General features: G+C 38.3%; 1 protein-coding gene across 15 annotated transcripts in view; it reads right to left on the bottom strand.

The window, feature by feature from the left end:
• Nucleotides 1-20,204, bottom strand: part of HDAC9 (histone deacetylase 9) — a 480,254-nt gene that overhangs the window by 63,769 nt on the left and 396,281 nt on the right. The window lies entirely within an intron of this gene.

Below are 20,204 nucleotides of genomic sequence, written 5' to 3'. Positions count from 1 at the left end.
TTTACAGAGAGCACTCAAAGCCTGAGTGGAAACCCGGACTGCTCCAGTTAGTGCGAACTTGGTGTAAATTTGAACTATAAATTTCTTTTGGGAAAATGTTTGCTTTCCAAACTTTTTTTTCTTTCTTTCTTAACATTTTTAAATGTTTGTCGAGGTGGGGGGTGACTCTAGCAAAGGAAAAACATGAAATTCCCTTAATCAAATCCAGACTATGTTGTCAAGCCTTTCCAAGGTCAAGCATAACAGGAATGTGACAACCACAAACCAGTGACAGCAACCCCTGCTGGTGTCAGGAAGATAATTCAGCCCCTCACAGTCACAAAGATTCCACTTCTTTAACCCCTTCTTTGACAAACTTCAGTAGGGATTAACTTTGGTTTAGTCGAAGGAGAGGATAAAACCTTATGTACTGTATTCACGGATGCCCTCTTTCAGGCTGACTATCTGAAGGGAAGGCATAAGGACAGCTTTTGCACAGTGTGAGAGATGCTGAGCCTGTAACGTCTGTGTTAATTCAGGGGGATATCACTAGCATTAAAAGAAAAATATACTAATAAATTCTCTAATTGAAATGTATTAAACCAAGGAAAACTCAATCAGTCTACACAGCTCAAAATCTGCAGGTCAATTTTGCATATGCATCGTACTATGTGTTTATTTAGCATAATATTTATTTCTTTAATCAATTTAGGCCAAAAGTATCAAGTTTTTGTTGAAAAGTAAGGTTTTCTGTGAAAAAAGCATGTTGATAACAAATTGTTAGCAATTTTTTGTTTTTGTTTTCAGTGTTTCTTTGGTCTATATTTTAAGAACTTTATTTTGTTCTGATTTCCTCAAAGTTATTTTTAATATTAGGAAGGTGGTTGTTTTACTCGTTAGAGAAAAGAAGAATTCAGATTAAGTGAAAATTTCTTACAGGTCATACATCATTTCAATGTATATCATTTTATGTTAGAAAATAAATGATAGACACAATTTCATATTTTTGATAATTTAAGTGAGATTGGACCAAGAATGTCTACAGACAAAATAGCATAATTTGTAACATATTCCCTTTTTAACATGTCATCAGTAGGCCTGTACTGAAGTGTGAATTCCAATAGCAAGCATTGCGCTTTGGGAAGGATCTAACCCAATCTGAGAGAACAACAGGAAAGAAAAAAAAAAATTAAAAAAATGTGACCTAAGTGGAAAAATAATACAATTATTTGACTCACAGAACAGAGAGTAACTGTGATAAAAGTCCACAAATATGTAAATGACTGTTGCAAGAGGAAAGAACCTGCTCTGCATTTATAGCATGGATCGGACATGAAGTAATTGCAGCAGGAAAGCTGTATTTCAGGCACTGGAAAAAGCTTTTCAGTGGTAAAAATAGATAATCGTTTAAATAAACTGTTCAAGAATTTAATAACAGGTAAAATAAATATCCATCATGCTTGCTGCAGGCTCAGGATGATATGGCCTTGAGGCAGGAGGTCAGATTACATCTCTTCTAGGTCTTTTTTTCTATATTTCTATGATGTATAACTATATAACACACACAGTACACAGATGAATAATTACATTAGACACTACACTGACTGAACATTTCTGCAGGTTAACCTCCCCATAGTTAGGGAACAATATCAGGAAAAAGATCTCCTATGCAATCACGTCTTATCTTTCTTATGTACATACCTTCTGATACTCTAATTATACGTTCAGTGTCTGAAGCAACACATACTTCCCAAACTCCCCCAAGTCTGCAACACATGTGGCAAGAATCCTGATTACTGATGAGGACTGTGGCTGATATGCAATCTTGATCTGTCCCCATAGCACCATGTATCTTATGCACTGAAAGAAGGAGGGATCCTGTGGAGAACCCTCCCTATCTGCAGCCACTTGAGCTTTTGCCCTCCTCCTCTCCATTCACATTTCCTCAAATTTAAGTCAGGCTCTGTTTTTTTCTTCTTAATGTCAAAAAAAGTGCAGCCATAAGTGCAGCATAGACCATGCTCAGGGGTGTCAGAGAATGAAGCGTGTTCAGAACTAACAGCATCTTTAGAAACTCAAGTTGCACTAGGAAAGCTTACCAAGCTCAAGCAGAATGAGATTTCTGAGAGATGAATAATTTGGAATACTGGGAAAATCTACAACATATCTACCACATTTTAAGGCCTTGCTCCAAAACACAAATATGTCAGCACATTTTTAATAACTTGGGCAAAACAAAGCATTTGACCCTTAATCTCATTTTTAGAAGCAGCAAAAATACTTTAGCCAGTTTCTTCTTTTTTTTTTTTTTTCAAATACATATATCTGACAAGGAAATGGTCAGCCACACTGCTAATATTAGCAAAATTATTAAATACCGAAAGCCAGGTCTTTCACACAATGCATCAGGTGCAATGATATCTTTAACAGTAGCATACAGTAAATAGTAGCATATGTATAAATCCATACAGAAGGGCTATACAGGGATCTCAACTAAAGGAAGGAGAAGGTTGTAAGGATAACAACAAGAGGTGGCATTCAGAATTCATTGTTCTATTACTGTTTGTTTACCTTAACTTATGCAACTACAGTAAGACCTAAGAGGATTTTTTTTTCTGAAAAAAAAGAAAGAAAAAATGGTTACTAGAGTAGCAGGCTTGACTCTTCAACTAAAACATCTCAGGATATTTGTGGTCCTTCACACAGCAACCAAGCCTGCTATTTGGCCTTTGAAAACGACAGCAGCTCTAAGTCTCTCAATTGCAGAGAGGACCATATAAACATCTAGTCTTTAAATCTCTACTGCAGTCTTCCTCTACATAAGCAAACAGGCATTTAAGGTTGCTCATCTTTTATCTACTATGAGATCTCTGCCTAGAGAAGAGCAGCTTAACGTCTCTGGAAAACATCACAACATTTTGTTTTGTACTTCATGTAGACGTCTCTAACCTTTGTCAAGGACTCCTTTGTGGCACAAAACACACATGTAAATTCATTCACAAATGCAACAGATCTTTTTCTATCTTACAAAGTGCTATGAGAAATCAGTAGTATAGATAAACCTTTAAATATGGGCTAAATGTCACCAGGACAGAAATAAAATCCTTTGGCATTTGCCACCTTTCAAGCTTCAGCCTCGTCATTACTCCTGAATATCTGTCCATAGAAAACCATTTTGAGGTAGGCAGCTGTAAAGAAAGCCTACACAAAGCACTAGACTCATCCCTTTTTTTCACCTAAAAGCAACACAAGGCTCATGTCTCCCTCATACATAGGCTTCTCCTGCTTCAGGAGATTAAGAATGGTTGAACAGCTCCTAACACTTCTATGCCTCCTGGGAGTAGAGTAGCATCAGACCTTGCTCCTTTTCCATCTCATCTACACTCTGGAGGGTTTTGCAAGGTGTGCAAAAGAGACATCATCCATCAACTGCCTCCTCAGGAGCTCAATAACCACAGCACTTCCCTTCAGAACTGCTTAAGAACAGAATCCTCTGAATCAGATCATAACAGAAAATATGTTTAAAAAAAAATAAAATCTGGCATACAACTAGCATTGGTCATACACTAATAGATATTCATGTTAACCTTTCCAAATTCCTCAGACCAACCCTATGCTCAGAAGTCAGACTGCAGCTGGCGGGATTTGTTACGGTGTGAAGGGTCAAAACTCTGCTCATCAGAAATTGTTTGCAAGGGTAGATAGCCAGTCTGCACTCAGACCTAGGCAAGAACAGTTATTATCTTACCCACAGCAGGGGTAAGAAATATGATTTGGCTTCTGGCCATAGGTCACTAGACAGGTACAGACTGGGGACTGGCAGGCTGTCAGCTTCCTGCTTGAAACCAGTTAGGCTGCAGGCGTTATCAGCAAGCAGAAGCTAAAGCTAGGATCCTTCTCCAGTGAGGTGAGAGTAGCTTTTGTCAGAAAATAAGTGAATTTTATTCTTCCACTATGACCCACCCTCTCCTCTACTCCTTTCTCCAAAGGAAATAAAGCACATAAAAGGGATATTTATTTTCTGTGATCCTGACTCATATAGAAGCATAAATATTTCGTATACCATATTCACCTAATGATGACAGCAGAGTTACAGGGGCACCTTGCCTAGCTGACTGTTTCTTTATTTTCAATCACATTTTCATTAATAAACATGGCAGATCCTGAAAGCTTGAGCAGCTGGATCACAGGAGTTATTTATCTATGCTAAACTTTGCAGTTACAATGCAACTGTGTGCTCCAGCCCAAGGTATTGCAGGTCCTCCTTTAAGTCTGATGCTATTGGGAACAGAGCATGTATCTGGGAAGCTGAAAAGATTCCTTTCTATCCCACTAAGGAGATTTCCCCGGAGAATTAATATGTTCCATTTGGGTATGCTGCTGTCTGCAGAGAAGCCAAGGGATGGCTTCCAGTTGGGTGTAGTCCTAGAGAAAACATCAAGCATGTGATCCTCCCCTCCCCACCAATCTGAACATCAGATGCAAGACATTAAAGAGATTCTACCAAGGGACTCTGTTTACTTGATCTTGTTCCTTTTATTCTTCCATTCTATTTTTGTACATTTACAGCACATGTTTAAGATGCTCCCAAACATTTGTTCTCCCAGAAGAGACTGTGGAGAAGTACCCAACCCAAAAATGACTTTGCAAGTACCATCATACAGAGCTGGAAATCTCCAAAGAAAATTAAGCTAATGCAAATAGCTACAATTCTTTTGCTGTGTTGGTAATTTAAAAAGGAAATGAGCAGGAAAACCAGCCCAGGACAGTAATTTATGTAACTGAGAAAGAAAATCCACAGTGGTCTAAAACTGCAGATTGGAATAGCTTAGTAACATAAATTATTTGCTCTTTCCCTAAAATCCTCCACTGTTTTCATCCAGTGATCTCAAAGTACTTTCAGAACATTAATAAATAGAAAGGCCCAAATATTCAGCTGGTATAAATCAGTATAGCTGTTTCTGATTGCGCAGTGCTCTAACACAAGCATGTCTTGTACCCACTTTACAGATGAATCAGCTAAAACTAAGAGCTGGTAGAAGATGAATAAATTACTTAGCAGACCTTGGAAAAACCTAGAAAGAAAATGCAAAACACTCTAAGTTAACTACTTTAACTACTAGAAAACACTATAAAAGCACTCTTGTTTATCCAGTTATAACAGACCTATAGTTTGCAAGAAATATATATCTATATTTATATCTCTATATATAGATATATACAATGCAATATTACTATTAGAGTGGGGGTTTTGCCACCAAATAGAGACCCAGTCTCATCTGAAATAAATAAATAGGTTTATGTGGAGTTTCTCAGTTTTGTATCCTGCAAATAAAATATTGCTCCAATCACTGTGTTGTCCTACCTTAAAACTGCACAAGTATGCTGTTGAATGCACCTTGATATGACTAGGTCAGAAAGAATTTAAAAGATTACCCTGATAGGTATGTGAAACTTATGGTATCTACTATTTTTATGTGTTGTTTGCACATATGTTTTAATGTAGTACAATATCAAGTAACGTCTATCCTCACAGAAATCTACACAGTATTTCTGTACAACTATTGGAGATTTTTTTTTCTTCATCTGTAATATTAATTGAGTTTGTACTCCTGTGTCTCCCTAAAATTTTGGCTTACCTTCTTAACATTTCTTTATACCAGTCCTAATGTCAGCCCAAGTTCACCAAGACTAAACCTGAGAACTTGCCCCAAAAATTCCTTTCTGACTGTCATCTGATAATTAGTTTTGTCCTAGACTCCAGGTTATGCCTAGCTCCTGCAGACTTTATCTGTATTAGTTCCTAAGCTATATCTTTTATATGTTTTTTATCTTTATAGGCTTTCTTTTTACATCTCTTCTTTTACCCTTATAGGCTTCTTTTTTTATATACATCTTTTTTAATATTTTATTTCTTCTCTACTTTTTATAAGCACCGTCAATATTCTCGTCGTAACTATTATTTTAGTTACCTTATTTGATCTCTGGAGATGTAAAATATCTTTATTTCTTAATTCTTTAATTCAGTATTAACTTTTTATTAAGAGTAGGTTTATTCTTCAAGGAGCAAAAGGTAATCACATCTTGACTACTATAAGTCATGATCATTTCAGGGGGATTTATGCATGATGCTAAATTAAGCACGTGCCAAAGTGTTTAAAAGGTTAAGGTCTTGAGGCAATGCCCCATGTTAGTAATTTCAAGTGATACAATTGTAGGAGTATCTAAGTGACACTGTATGAAAAATCTATTCAGTATTCAGTATAGAAAAATTTTTGAAGCACCGTGAGCTTTATTTTTGGCTATTGAAGACATTTTCAGAGTCTAAGACTCCTATTTGTTGGTTCTTTTTTAAAAAAAATATTTTGGCATCTAAATTCTATCACAACTGGAATTGCAACATTTTAAACACTCAAAAAGCATAAGAAATAGTCTACAATATTTACTGATACTTCCATTTTTTATTATTACTTAGAAAGGTGGTTTCAATTTAATTATAAGGACTCTTCTACATAGCTTCCACTGATGTGGCTTCCAAGAGCTATACAACAAGATGACATATAAGAAAGAGGAAATAGAAGTTTATTTCAAAAAGATGAAGCTTCAAATTATAGCACAGAATGACTTAAAATAGTATCACCAATACTGAGAAAGAAAAATGCAGTAAGTATTGGATCCCACCATTTTAATTCAATATTTTTCCAGTCAAAGCCATTCTAACAGGTAAGGGAAATGATGATAACACATGTATATCCACTACCAAATTTTACCCTCAAGCAATATTTAAGAGTGTTTAGCGTTCATGACATAACATGTTCCTATCAGAAAAATCAATTTGGTGTCCTTTAGTTGTTATTAGTTTATTCTATGGGGAAAAAAAAATCTTCAGAAGTTTTTCTGTCATAAAGATATTAGTCACATTTGAGGGTATTTTAAGATTTCTGTTTTAAAATTCAGATGGTGTATGGCTGCAACGCATAGCCTAGAAACTTTTCTATCAAGTCTGAGTACAGTACAGTACAGTACATGCCCTTTGCTATAACAAAATAATTTTGCCTTTCTGCTAAGTCATTTCTTTCAACAGTATCTTATTACATAAGTCATTGGACTTGCTTAAAACTTTAACATAATAATACCAGAACAGTTCACTGTTCCCAGTAAATCTTATTACATAGCAAAATGATTGTTACTAAGAAGACAAAAATCTTAAAATAACTGAAATAGCTAAATACAGATGTAAAATTCTGCCACAATGCGTAGGATTGATAGAGTTAACAAAATGATTGATAACATGATGTCCTCTCTGAAGAATTAAGTATGCCTACAAAAAGGAAATTACTTTGAGCATATCTTTTAGAGTAGTTGACACCTTTAAAATTCCTTAGCCAGCTAAGAACAGTATAAGAGAAAGGATAGTGTAGGACCTATTTTGCCTACACTCCAGAAGAATGGTGAAATTGGGGAAAAGGGAAAGGATGGTGTTCTGAATAAATTAAAAAGAAAGTGAGCCTTTGTGCATCTGAGAAGAGGGCTCTGGAGTATTCAGTTTGTCTCCAGGTCTAAAATCTACCCTCCTCATTTAACAAAAACGTTCAGAAAAGCTTCCCAGTTTGGGCATATGGTATATGGTCTGGCAATCAGCACAAATAAAGAAATTCTACCGAAAATTTACTATACTACTGATCATACTAATGCTCAGTTTGCAGTGTTAACAATGCACTTATGCTATTACTGCAGTGATTGGTAGAGACGTTTAAAAGACTTTTCAATGCCTGGAAAAGTGGGGAGATGTGGGGAGGAACAGAGGGTAAATCTCATACAAAATGCCTGGGGAGATGTAATGGAGGGGTGATATTTTTTTCATGGGAGCAATAGGCTGAGTGGATAGAAGATACAGATATCCCTTGGAAAAAATACTTTTACCACAAAATTTTCTAAATTTCTGGGAACTGCAGTTTGCCCAGAAAGGGATTTTTTTTTCTTTCTTTTTTAAATGAAAAGAAAATGAGCATTTTCTAGAAATCATATTATTCATCAAGGTCACAGCCATTTGCAAAAGCATATTTTTTTTGCATGCTGGATTCATCAACATGGTTGTGAATACAAAGCACATGAAGTTTTTTTTTTTTTTTTTTTCTCAGAGGTCTCTACATATTCTCTCTTGCAAATGCTTTCTCTCCTTGTCTTGTATTTCTTTCCACATAGTCACTACTACTTTTAAAGGCATTTTCTGTGTGTGTGGTTTTCTGTCGTATCATTAAATAGAAATTTTACATTTCTGGATAGTCACTATTCTTTTATTATATATTATATTGTCACTATTGAATTAATGATATTCAGAAAATACCTCATGGTTAATCTGTTAACCAAATGGTTAATCTGTTTTTTTAGCTCTTCAGAGGTATTCTTTCAGACATATACAGACATATGTCACTTCCTCTTGGTTTTTCCTGATGAAAAACAGACACTCGTAGAAAAGAAACATATGGACATTTTCTTACACCCAAACCAAATTAGGAAGCATCTCTGGTCTAAAGCAGAAAGATAGTGATGTTACAGGCAGCAACAGCATCAAACACTTCTGTATTGGTAAATACATGCCTATTTGTCTCACACTTGCAAGAACTTTGTCATTGGAATTGAGACCTTGTTAGTCCATCCCCTTATTCTAGTCTGCATTTAAACAGACCAGCTGGACTTCATTCTGACAGCCAAAAACACAGCATCCCTTATACACCAAGATTTTATATAATACAGAATCAAGTCTTCTCACTTTACCTAAGATGAAGGCCAGTTAATGGAACCCATACTGATACAATTTTAACAGGGGAAATATTTACAGGTAATGTGAGGTAACCCAGAAGAGCACTTTTCTATCCCTCCCCCTCGCCCCCCCCCCCCCAACTCCCCTCCCCCCCAACACACACTGCAAAATTCTCAGAGAAGAAAGAAGGTATTTGTAGGAGTAGGGATGTGCTCCCACTAAAGCAGTAATCTCTGTGTACCACACAGTGTTAGAAACTATAACTTCTTCTTATGCAGTTTCAGCTACTGTTTGGTTAGAAATGTGATCTGCAGTTGACTTTGGGTAGTTGGGAAGGATACTGTCCCTCTTACATTACCCTATCCCTCTCTTCTCATATTAACTTTTGCTCAACAAAATCATGGAAATATGACAGACTCCAAAGACAGAGAAATTTAGATGTCAGTGCTTACATATTAACTGAATTGAATGTGATTAGAAAGACTCAACTGACAAAGAAAAGTACCAGTCCATGTTCAGGGAGTAACATTAGATGGGCTGATATTATAAAATATAAAATGCTCTCCTGCATGAAAATTACACCAACAATGTGAAGTGGAGAGTGAAGTCAAAGAAAGGAGGTAACTAAGGCTTAGGGAAATATAAAGCCCAATATGACATGTTGAGAACAGGAATTTTGTTTCTGATTTCAGTAAAATGATAAAAAAATAGTTATTTATACTGAAAATAAAAAGGAAGTTTTTTTTTGACATGGGAAAGAACTTTAAATATTAAGGAATCAATGACATAAACAGGAAGTTTAATAAAATATGAAAGTAGCAAAGGAAAGTAGCAAATTTCTGAAACAGAAATTGAGATAGTCAAGAAATACAGTGCCAGCTTCACAGAAACTTACAAAAAAAAATAAATAAATTTTGAGCGAAATAAAAAGTTTTTCTTAAGCATACCTGGAAGGAGGAAAAATAAATAAATAAACAAAGGCACTGAAAAATAAACGTTGAAGAACACCATACAGAATTCAGGAATACCTCAGGAATACCCTAACTCCTGTGTAAATGTTTCACAGCTTTTTTTTTTTTTTTTTATTAAGCAAGGAACGAATAGTGAATAGCAAAGCACTTGAAATCTCAACTCGAGAAACAAAACATGGAAGTGCTGATATACTACAATGTGATTTAATATTTTACTTAAGCTTACAATGACTGCTAGGAGCCAACACTTCTCCTATTAGATTTTATCTGATGTCTGCAAAAGAAATGTAGTAGGCCTTGTGGTCCTAGATCAATCATACCTCTTTCAGTGGTGCACATGGAAGAAGCCTTTTATTTGTGCAAGGCAATTTACAGCAGAACGGCAATTCAACTCATCCTGAGAGAGTCATATTGCTACAATGCTAATCCATTTGCCAATACAATCACTTACACCAACCCTTCATGTTGCCAGGACCCCTGAGGAAGGTCAGAGGAAAAATCAAGATGAAGTTTGGGATTTGGGAAGAGCATCTAAAAATTATATTTTGATGTATCTGAATTTGCTTTTCCCCCATGAACTTATGTCTCTGGATTTCTGCTACAAAACTGAACTGCTCACACCTCTTTTAATCATTTTTGGATCCTATTTGCAGTGATAAATTGGATAGTCTCCTCAACAGCATGAAACAAAAAAGACTTTTTATACCATATGTTACAGTAATAAAACAGAAAGCTGTTTCCCATTATTGGCTGGTCCATCCTCATGTAGTCAGTTGCCTCGGAAACTGAGATTGATTGTAATTTCAAGAAAATGTAAGAATGAACTGAATCACATAGTTCCCTTTTTCAATGTCTGTCTCAATTTACAATGTTGAAACTAGCAACAAAAACATCCCTATGCATGATTTCCACTTCTAGAGTTATTTTTGTTGCACTTATCTCTCAGAGTGACAGTCAAAATAATATAACTGAGATTGGATACATCACAAAATAACAGAGAAGTTTCAGAAAATATCGTAACAAATGTAAGTCAAAAGTACATTCAAATATACTTCATTAAAAAAATAATAATAAAAATAAGAAGAAGAAGAAAAAAAAAGTACTTCCAGATTTAATATCTGGATCACACAGTATCTAGCTATCATATAATTAAAATTTTACATTGTGTCCAAAAACTTGAACTTTTCTCAAAGCCAAAATATATTTGATAAAACACTCATTTTCCAAGTATTCCACAGCCCCCTTAGAAGTTCATAATCCTTTATCTCTGAAGAATTGAACTTTAATTAGCTTTAATGTGCTTACTGCAAAAAAGGGAGTTACCACTCACTTATGAAATCCTTTTGTCATTTTAAATTCCTATATAAAATTACCAAAAGAGCTTGTAAACTGTGCAAATGACTAGTTCAAAAGCAGCATTTTTCCTGCTGTTATCTTTGGATTACCAACGGTCCCAAAAACTCTGCAAAGATCTTTTTTCTGCTTGAGTTCTTCACTTGCAGTTGCCAACCTTTATTTAAAAACAAGGAATTTTACACCATCTGAGAAATTTGGCACTCACTTCCCATCTACTCTTTGTTAAAATTACTCTTCCAACATAAAATTGCCAAACCTGTCACAGGGAGTTGTGCAATTACAGTGAATAGGAGGAAGTTTTTATCATTGCTAATATATGGGAGGTGATCCAATAGATTTTTAAGTTGTGGCCCCTTCAAGAAAGGTTAGAAGACTCCTGGCGCATGAACAAAAAGAAATTGTCAGCCCTTCAGCATGAACTGCTAAGGAAAAAATTACTTATTAAAATTTGTAATCTTTGCATAGTCTTTCTGTAAGATAGCTCAGTCTTTGGAAGAAAAGAGAAGAAAAGAAAAAAAAAAAGAAAGGGGAAGGGGAAGGGGAAGGGGAAGGGGAAGGGGAAGGGGAAGGGGAAGGGGAAGGGGAAGGGGAAGGGGAAGGGGAAGGGGAAGGGGAAGGGGAAGGGGAAGGGGAAGGGGAGGGGAGGGGAGGGGAGGGGAGGGGAGGGGAGGGGAGGGGAGGGGAGGGGAGGGGAGGGGAGGGGAGGGGAGGGGAGGGGAGGGGAGGGGAGGGGAGGGAAGGGAAGGGAAGGGAAGGGAAGGGAAGGGAAGGGAAGGGAAGGGAAGGGAAGGGAAGGGAAGGGAAGGGAAGGGAAGGGAAGGGAAGGGAAGGGAAGGGAAGGGAAGGGAAGGGAAGGGAAGGGAAGGGAAGGGAAGGGAAGGGAAGGGAAGGGAAGGGAAGGGAAGGGAAGGGAAGGGAAGGGAAGGGAAGGGAAGGGAAGGGAAGGGAAGGGAAGGGAAGGGAAGGGAAGGGAAGGGAAGGGAAGGGAAGGGAAGGGAAGGGAAGGGAAGGGAAGGGAAGGGAAGGGAAGGGAAGGGAAGGGAAGGGAAGGGAAGGGAAGGGAAGGGAAGGGAAGGGAAGGGAAGGGAAGGGAAGGGAAGGGAAGGGAAGGGAAGGGAAGGGAAGGGAAGGGAAGGGAAGGGAAGGGAAGGGAAGGGAAGGGAAGGGAAGGGAAGGGAAGGGAAGGGAAGGGAAGGGAAGGGAAGGGAAGGGAAGGAAGGAAAGGAAAGGAAAGGAAAGGAAAGGAAAGGAAAGGAAAGGAAAGGAAAGGAAAGGAAAGGAAAGGAAAGGAAAGGAAAGGAAAGGAAAGGAAAGGAAAGGAAAGGAAAGGAAAGGAAAGGAAAGGAAAGGAAAGGAAAGGAAAGGAAGAAGAAAATAAAATAAAATAAAGAAAAAAAGAAAAGAAAAGAAAAGAAAAGAAAAGAAAAGAAAAGAAAAGAAAAGAAAAGAAAAGAAAAGAAAAGAAAAGAAAAGAAAAGAAAAGAAAAGAAAAGAAAAGAAAAGAAAAGAAAAGAAAAGAAAAGAAAAGAAAAGAAAAGAAAAGAAAAGAAAAGAAAAGAAAAGAAAAGAAAAGAAAAGAAAAGAAAAGAAAAGAAAAGAAAAGAAAAGAAAAGAAAAGAAAAGAAAAGAAAAGAAAAGAAAAGAAAAGAAAAGAAAAGAAAAGAAAAGAAAAGAAAAGAAAAGAAAAGAAAAGAAAAGAAAAGAAAAGAAAAGAAAAGAAAAGAAAAGAAAAGAAAAGAAAAGAAAAGAAAAGAAAAGAAAAGAAAAGAAAAGAAAAGAAAAGAAAAGAAAAGAAAAGAAAAGAGAAAAAGAACCCTAAGTTACTGTAATATTGAGGATAGCTAGAAAAAGTCTGTGTATGTAGTTATCTAAGTTGACTTTGATTTTGCAGTCTTAATTTCAACACTTTCTGTCTTTTGTGAATGCATAACAACTTAACCAAATATCTAGAATTTGATGTTTTTCTTCTCATTTATTGGGCAATTGACTTCTTTCTTATTGTTAATCCAGCTCTATAAATTTGACAGATTTTGCCAGTGATTTGCAATGAATTTTCTTATCTAGTGCTAAATAAATCATGTTTTTGATATTACTTACACGGTGTTGCTTTAAAAAGACATCGTAGCACAGTAGCACAAATATTTTAAATTTGATGCCATAGCCTTAAAAAAGATAATATTTTTAATTTTATTTTTTCTACTAAAAATCTTGAAATTTAAATTGTAAATCTTGAAATTTAACTCCATTCTCAAGCAGCAGTTGGTGCCCTGAAACCAAGAATCCTGGCAACCTGTCTATCCAAGTGGAAACACAGAGTCAGGAAGGAAATAGTTATCTCTGAAGAGACTTGACTGTGGAATGAGGACTGGTAAAGCCAGCTTTCCCACCACCTCATTGCACTGCTTTCTTCACCAAGAAAGCAATGATAGAAATGAGGAGTATCAAAGAGCAAAGAGTACTGAAAAATAAGCTGATCCTGCCAAGGCTGATATTTTCATATTCCCTCTGGCTCTACTCACAGATTCACAGATTCACAGATTTCTCTAGGTTGGAAGAGACCTCAAGATCATCGAGTCCAACCTCCGACCTAACACTAAGTACTCCACTAAACCATATCCCTAAGCTCTACATCTAAACGTCTTTTAAAGACCTCCAGGGATGGTGACTCCACCACCTCCCTGGGCAGCCCGTTCCAATGCTTAATAACCCTTTCGGTAAAGAAGTACTTCCTAACATCCAACCTAAAACTCCCCTGTCGCAACTTTAGCCCATTCCCCCTCGTCCTGTCACTAGGCACGTGGGAGAATAGACCAACCCCCACCTCTCTACAGCCTCCTTTCAGGTAACTGTAGAGAGCGATGAGGTCGCCCCTGAGCCTCCTCTTCTCCAGGCTGAACAAGCCCAGCTCCCTCAGCCGCTCCTCGTAAGACTTGTTCTCCAGACCCCTCACCAGCTTGGTCGCCCTTCTCTGGACTCGCTCGAGCACGTCCATGTCCTTTCTGTAGCGAGGGGCCCAAAACTGAACACAGTACTCGAGGTGCGGCCTCACCAGAGCCGAGTACAGGGGCACAATCACTTCCCTCGACCTGCTGGCCACACTGCTTCTTATACAGGCCAGGATGCCGTTGGCCTTCTTGGCCACCTGAGCACACTGCTGGCTCATATTCAGCCGACTATCCACCAATACTCCCAGGTCCTTCTCGGCCAGGCAGCTTTCCAGCCACTCATCTCCCAGCCTGTAGCTCTGCTTGGGGTTGTTGCAGCCCAGGTGCAGGACCCGGCACTTGGCCTTGTTGAACTTCATGCAGTTGACCTCAGCCCATCGCTCCAGCCTATCCAGATCCTCCTGCAGAGCCTTCCTGCCCTCGAGCAGATCGACACACGCACTTAGCTTGGTGTCATCTGCAAACTTACTGAGGGTGCACTGGACGCCCTCATCCAGATCATCGATAAAGATATTAAAGAGGACCGGCCCCAGTACCGAGCCCTGGGGGACTCCACTAGTGACCGGCCTCCAACCAGATTTGACTCCATTCACCACAACTCTCTGGGCCCGGCCATCCAGCCAGTTTCTAACCCAGCGAAGCGTACGCCAGTCCAAGCCACGAGCAGCCAGTTTCTTGAGGAGAATGTTGTGGGGAACGGTGTCAAAAGCCTTACTGAGGTCAAGGTAGACCACGTCCACAGCCTTTCCCTCATCCACCAAGCGCGTCACTTGGTCATAGAAGGAGATCAGGTTCGTCAAGCAGGACCTGCCTTTCATAAACCCATGCTGACTGGGCCTGATCGCCTGCTTGCCCTGCAAGTGCCGCGTGATGACCCTCAAGATAATCTGCTCCATGAGCTTCCCCGGCACTGAGGTCAAACTGACAGGCCTATAGTTCCCCGGGTCTGCCCTCCGGCCCTTCTTATAGATGGGCGTCACATTGGCTAGCCGCCAGTCAACCGGGACCTCCCCCGATAGCCAGGACTGCCGATAAATGATGGAAAGCGGCTCGGCCAGCTCCTCCGCCAGTTCTCGCAGTACCCTCGGGTGGATCCCATCAGGCCCCATCGACTTGCGCACATCCAAGCTCCGTAGCAGGTCGCCAACCATTTCCTCATGGATAGCGAAGGCCACATCCTGCTCCCCATCCCCTTCCACCAGCTCAGGGCACTGGGTGTCCGGAGAACAACCGGTATTGCCGCTAAAGACTGAGGCAAAGGCGGCATTAAGCACCTCAGCCTTTTCCTCATCCTTAGTAACTAGGTTTCCCCTCGCATCCAGTAAAGGATGGAGATTCTCCCTAGTCCTCCGTTTCGCTTTACTCCATTCTCTTTAAATTCCACTGAATCACCAAAGGAGAACTTTGACCTGATCATGGGAAAAAAATAAAAAATAAATTAAATTAAGAAAAAAACAGTGACTAAAACAACAAATGAGAAGTACTCTGCAGCTTGCAATCTAAGAAGCATTCCTTTTAGCAAGATTGCTAACTACTGGTAAATAGAGCTCATGTATGTTTTAAAGGTATTAGGAAACTACTGCAGTTTACTTCTAGAATATATACTTCTAGAATACTAAGTATTTCCAGAATTCATGCATGAACCATACAGATAAAAAACATTTAAATTTGAAAAGGGTATATGTTGTTTCATCAGCTACAGGGTATACATGCATCTTCCAATTTGGCTCCATATCTAATTGCAAGGGAAGCCAAATCCTGATATGCAGTTGCTAGAGAGTTGTGCTCTCTCTAACAGTTCCAAAATTCTCCTTCAATAAGTTGAAACAGTCCATTAGAATTTATTTTAAGTTTTCATGTAAATGTAAATAATGATTTATTGTTAAGGGAACAAAGAACAGTTATCAGACCAGAGTAATAGGAGAAAAAATGGTATTCTTGGACAAATGTATAAAAATATAATGTCCATTTATGTTGTTATCTATGCATTCTATTTTAGGCTCTGTACAGCGCTTAAAGGAAGTATATACTAACAAAGATTAGACCTCAGGGTGGGAGGGGGTGGGAGTTGAAGTTTGGCTTGTATAAACATGTAAATGTTCTGATGTTTATTTCAATCTTATCTATGCAGGTCACCAATACTATCAGAATATCCTATTATAGAATCTCTGTTTCTAATTCTAAAGTTTTGCCTGAACATTTTGTTAAATCCAGTTAAAGATTTGCTTTATTCTGAAGTTAGACTGATGGTATAAGTTTCTTTTTTTATTTTATCCAGACTAGTTCCACCATGTCTTGTGTAAATCATTATAGTCTTGTCTCTCTCACTTCATTGGGTTTTTGGCTTCCATCTGTTTTCTCTCATCTTTTCCTCTTCTCTTTCTCATCTACATTCTCTTTCTACTCTGTTTTCTCTCATCTGCTTGCTCATTACTATTAGACGAGCCCTCTGTTTTCCCCTTTACTTCCCAATTATCTCACAGAGATGGAGAATGAACGAGACCTGAGAGCTTCATTCTCGGAGATACTGAACAATTTCATCAAACTAAAACTTCTTTTATTTATTTATTTTTAAAGAAAGTCTTGGATGTCTTCACTAACCTAAGCAAATTACTTTTCTGAATGTTGTCTAACATATAGTGTGTTTTTATTCCTGGAAGCATTAATTTTAATTAATTAATGGAGACAGTTCATAGAAACGTGCTTTTCTTAGAAATGTGTAATTCCCTAGGGTCCTATCTGTACACAGGTAAGCACAATATCACAGTATGTACTTTACACTGAAGGGAGGCTGTGAATTTTGTTTCACATTATTATATCTGTTGAAGAACATTCATGAATGTATTCATTTTAATGTTAGTATAATTTAATAATGCTGCTGTGGTACAAGCAAAAATATGATTATTTAAAAAAAAATAAAAAGACATTCATTTAAAATGTTTTAGAGTCATGGCCCAAATATCTATATTATTCTATCGCTGAAAATGGCTTAACATGGCAGGTTTAATGCTCTGCACATTTACGCCACCATGGATGTCATAACTCCCTGTTGTGAAGCTATAATCCAGCCACTGATGATTAGGGGGATTCATTAATCCATAAACTGGATTCAGTCACAAACTTCCTGCGGGAGTCACTTGAAACTACCTTTCTTTCTTAATAAAGAACAGTTCTTCACAAATGTTCAAAAATTGTACAATAAAGTACTGAACTTGCAGAACTGTGGGTATAGACACACTCATTCTTAGGGCCTTCACAAGTTTCTCATGTTTGTGCACTTTGCCTTGTCATCTCTTCAGTGCTTCCTCTGTGATAGACATCCAGAGCTGCAATGCCAAAGGGACTTAGACAAGATCATCACCACAGCATCCGGTCCATCATTTAAATGTGCACAGGTGCGTAATTAACAGAACTACCTATACATTTCTATGTCTCAGGCTTGGGAACACTGGTTGGACGCTTAACTGAACTATCAACTTCAGTGAAGTCCAGCTGTGTTGTGTCCCTTTTCCTTGGGACAGTTCCCATTTGCAGAAAAAGGCACTTCCTCCAGATAAACACTCCTGAAGTAGAAAAGCCCGATTTATCTTATGAGATTTACCATTTATACAGCAAAGAGTTGAATCAGTTGAGGCTTTCTTTCCTAACTCTGTCCTTCTGCTTGTGCTGTCCAAGGGGATATTTTCAAGATTTTGAGAACTGGAGGGCCAAATAGTAGGTCCTTGCTCTTCCCAGTGTCAGTGAAGGTGGAAAATCATTGCAAACTCGTGCCCTTTTTTCGTGGAGAAAACTGGAAATTCCAGAGACTTCTACAAATTTGCAGAGGATACAAATGGGATTAAGAGAGGCATTGATTACAGAGTCCCTACCTCTTCTCTCTGATTGTGAAAACTATCAAAGTTTTGAAACAGTCTGGAGAAAGGATCATTCTTCTGCTTACAACAGTACACTCTCCACTCCATGGTGAAAGGGCAAGTGACAGACGAAATTGGCTGACTTGGAGTTTAACAAATAAAATTAGCAGTGTTGTTCCATGTCATTCCACACTCCATGACATATTGTACTCTAATTTTTAAAGCTCAGGTGCTAATGTGCAGCACTGTCAGAGTAAGGGGTTGCTACTGAAAGTGGTAATCAGTCCTTTTTGCTTTCAGAGAGGCTCTATTCTGAAGGCTGGCATCTATGCCACAGCCAAGACAGTAATACTGTCTTACAATAGAATGCTGGAGTCATGAACCTGAGTGATTTGGAGTTGCTCTACTTATAAATAGATATTCAGGACAGCATTTTTGGAACACAGCCACCAGAGTGTACTCTATTACAGAATAAATCACACTGAAAAGATGCTCCCTGTCAAACTGGAGATACTTTTAGAAAAGATCAATTACAGAAACCATCACATTTATGTGACTATTTTTACCTCTACCAGTGACACAAACTTATTTCATACACACTGTAATATCCCAGATGAGTTCCCCTAAGAGTTCACACAGATCACAATACCACTGGCTCTTAAATCTAGTGGAGAGGTCTCATTTTTTATAGTACAACAAGGTACAATTAAGGCATGATCTTCCTCCGACAGGTCTCAGATGATCACTTTCAGCTCTATAGGGAATGTGTTGAAATTTAGCTATTTAAAAGATCTCTAGCCAATGCTTCAGCTGCTCCAAACTCTCATAAATATTATCAGCTCTAAATTTCTGGAAAGGGTCACTGCTGAGAGGTAGTCCCTTCAGGAGTATATGGTACAACTTGACTAAAGTACAACCTCATCCCAGATTATTATTCTCATGTTTTTAGTCTAAATGCAGCCAACAATGTTGGCTGTGGAAGGTGCAGTACAAGGATATAACAAAATATGTGCAACCAAAGTGGCAAACCTCCCACTTACTTCATCAATAAACTGAAGCGGATACCTTACCCAGGGATGTGACTATGCTGCACATTGCAGCATGAAGAAAAGATGTCTCTGTTAACTTTAAAATGAGTCAGCTGGGATACAGAAAAGCTTTTGCCACAGAGGCACTCAGTTTTGTACAGACTACTTTATATTGCTAAGAAAAGGTAATTTATCTGAGCACAGTGTATTAGTCCATTTAAAACTTCTCGCAGTCTGAAGGATCAGCTTGGAGATAAACTACTTATAATGTGTTTGTTTACACTTTGACGTAGTGCTGTATAGACAAAACCAATTAGCACTGGTATTTCATGATAATTATATCTTCAGGCATTTCACAGGTAGCTTGAAACTGGATGGAGTACATCTACAATTTCTTTGCAGGTACAGAATAGGCATGCTCCAAAAGACTGTTTTAGGACAATATCTCTAATCAGATTGGAACAAAATCCAATTAATTGATTTTTTTTTTCCAGAAGAATGTGAATAATCATTACCTAGAATAGAGATGAGTTTATCCAGAAATGGAATACAAATGCAAATGCAGACTTACACTGTAGGATTCTAAATGTGCACTAAGGATCTAAACAGTCATTATATTTCATGGAAACAGAGGATTCAGTTCAATTACCTATGCAAAGCTATCCAGCAGCTTTTGGGATTCACGGGGATCCCGCTTGGGCACGTGCTGGCATGGTGAAAAGGCATAGATCTTACAGAGGTCCCGTGCCATTGTTGTCAGCCACACCAGTAAACATCAACTCCTCCAGCAGTTCTCACATGGCACTGGACACATACGTTCTGAGAACTGAATCAGGGTCCTAGTGGGTGCAGGCATGCACGAGGAAGTCGTTCAAATAACCAGTGTATATCCCTGTTCAAGGGTGATTGACACAGTTCTCTCAAGTCAGTTGAGTGTATCACCTGGAGCACCACAACAGGAACCTGAACCCCTTACTCACGTGGAGACCCCTACATTGCAGGCACATGGCTGGATGTCTGAACTTGGCCCTGAATTCCTCTCTGTTTATATACTAGCTTTGAATCATAACCTAATGTGAAGTAAGAAGCCAAAAATCACAACTGCATCAATATTATTGAGTACATCAAGCTAAAAACTCCAGCAGAGAAACCATTCTAAGAAACCTTCCACTGATGCTATTCTCCAGCCAGTCTTAAGGAACTAGGGCAGAAAAGGTCTCCTGGGTAGAGAGCAGAGGAACTCAGCCTTCTTTTTCCAAATATAAGGTCATCTCTTGTCATGTTCAAAGTAGAAAGGACACATGGAA

The sequence above is a fragment of the Anser cygnoides genome, chromosome 2 (genome assembly GCF_040182565.1).
Source record: "Anser cygnoides isolate HZ-2024a breed goose chromosome 2, Taihu_goose_T2T_genome, whole genome shotgun sequence".
In the NCBI taxonomy this organism is placed as follows: domain Eukaryota; kingdom Metazoa; phylum Chordata; class Aves; order Anseriformes; family Anatidae; genus Anser; species Anser cygnoides.
This window is presented reverse-complemented; position numbering and strand designations above follow the sequence as displayed.